The 2,141-nt window shown below is 50.0% G+C and overlaps 1 pseudogene; it reads right to left on the reverse strand.

Annotated features, from left to right (window-relative positions):
• Positions 1–2,141, reverse strand: part of LOC102774851 — a 5,620-nt pseudogene that overhangs the window by 2,683 nt on the left and 796 nt on the right.

Genomic DNA, 2,141 nt, shown 5'->3' on the forward strand with positions numbered 1-2,141 from the left:
TGACTGCTTATTTCTGTTTCCCCTTTTCCAGACTTACATCTCCCTCCCCTTTTTTTTTTCATATTTTCTGTGTATTTCTCTTCAATAATTGCATGACCCAACACCTTTCTGTCTGCTCTATACAATGAAAATACAAACTAAAGGAGAATAGAAAAAAATAATTAAAGCATTAAATTGTACAAATTACAAATCTGTTCCAAAATATACTTACATTAAATAAAATACGCAAATAAGAGATCTACAGTCAATGACTGCATTCCGGGAAGCCTCGGACACTGAGGCAGGGCCGGCATTCGTGGGAGGAGATAAGAGACTGGCATCCAATCAGTTTGCAGTGGGCTCGGGACGCCCACCTGCCCTCTCCTGGCAGGTCATCCTCATTGCTGTGCAGGGAAGTGATCTGGGGGAAGGTAAGAAGCAAGCTCCGATTCTGAGTTCATTATAACTTCTCAAGCATTTCCTCAGCCTACACTGTACAGGTTCACAAAGTAAACATGTTAAGGTAAGCAGACAACGCACTTTCTTGGTATATTTACGTGGAACTTTGTCTACAATGGGCAGTCGCGAAGAGGTTTCTCCGCAGGACAAGTCACAGGACCCAGCAGAACCAGTGGGATGGGGGCCCCTTCGAGAACCAGAGAAGACCCTCAGAATCCGCGCTGCAAGCACCCCCTCCCCCTGCCCCCAACACCCGACGCACCCTTAAAGTAGCCTTCCACTTTGTTCCGGAAGTCCTCCTTGTCCCTCAGGTGATGTTCTGCAGCCTCGATATTCAGTGGGTCATCGGAGTTCAGAAGATCAGTAAACGAAGAGTTTAATCCCCAAACAACACCCTTTAATGCCCTCGTGGGAGCCCAGCCAGTGCCGTGGATGGAATGCTCTCTCAGTACCAGTGCACTCAGACAGATCCCGCCTGGCTCTGTGATGTTGGGGTGCCAGATCCTGGTCAAGCATCTCACTTTGGGCAGCACCACGTTGTCTGCATCAGGAACTTCTGTTTCAAATGGAAATTTTCCACCCTGGTAGCAACCCTCATCTGGGTTACAGTTAGCTGAAAGCAATGAAGCTTGTTTGGGTCGGGAACACGCACTTTGCATGTACAAGGTACCTTCGCTTCAAGTTCTGCAGCCTTTTTAATGAGCAGTCCGTGCCTCACAGGCACGCTCAGAGTGGCGTCAGAGGCTGTGGCTGACGTCCGGACCTTTGAGACCATCATCCCGCTTCAGTAATCGCCAGCGTCGGCATTACTGTTACCTTTTCCCTGGGCACCTGGAGAAGGCGAGGCGGGCCTGGCACCCAACACCATGCCCGCCAGGCAGCGATTAGGTGCGGGCCCTCACAGCCGCACCCACTCCTAGCAGTGGGACTGGAAGTGGTGGGGCCCTCACATGTCTTTTAAATAAAACATGGCTTTACTGTGGTACAATTTCAATATTCATATCTTCTTTTAGTGAAGCCACCTTCTTGTTCATTCCATTCTCTTTTCTATCTTACATCCTTTACTTTATTCCTCCACTGGCCTCATCTGTACCCCAAATATCTTTCTGCCTTTGCTTCTCAGTATCATACAATATAAAATTTAACAGAAAGTATTCCCCAATTTTCATCCACATTGAGAATAGGTGAAGCAAGACAGGCACATACACAGAGAGACGTGCATGTGACTCTTTAGGACATGTCTTTGTTCCTGTTCTGTTTTAGGCTTTCAATTTTTAGCAGCTCAGGGGGGTCCCTCAGCCCTGCATGTGCCCTCTTGCAGTCTGGGACCCCTCAGGGGATGTCCACCTGCTGGCTCAAGCCTGCTCCCTGGGGGATTGGTCCTAAGCTGACAGTCAGACATCCCTCTGGCAGCCCGGGAGCCCTTGGGGGATGTCCACTTGCCAGTGAGGAGCAGGCCTAAGCTGCAGTGGGACATCCTTAATGCTGCTGAGGGGGCGGGAGAGGTTCCCGCCACCACCGCTGTGCTGGCAGCCGTTAGCCTGGCTTGTGGCTGGGCAGAGCTCCCCCTGTGGGAGTGCACTGACCACCAGCGAGCAGTTCCTTCATTGAGCGTCTGGCCCCTGGTGGTCAGTGTGTGTCATAGTGACCAGTCATTTCCAGTCATTCTGCTTTTAGGGTAAATTTGCATATTACCCTTTTAG

This window comes from Myotis davidii, unplaced genomic scaffold (assembly GCF_000327345.1).
Source record: "Myotis davidii unplaced genomic scaffold, ASM32734v1 scaffold376, whole genome shotgun sequence".
Classification (NCBI taxonomy): domain Eukaryota; kingdom Metazoa; phylum Chordata; class Mammalia; order Chiroptera; family Vespertilionidae; genus Myotis; species Myotis davidii.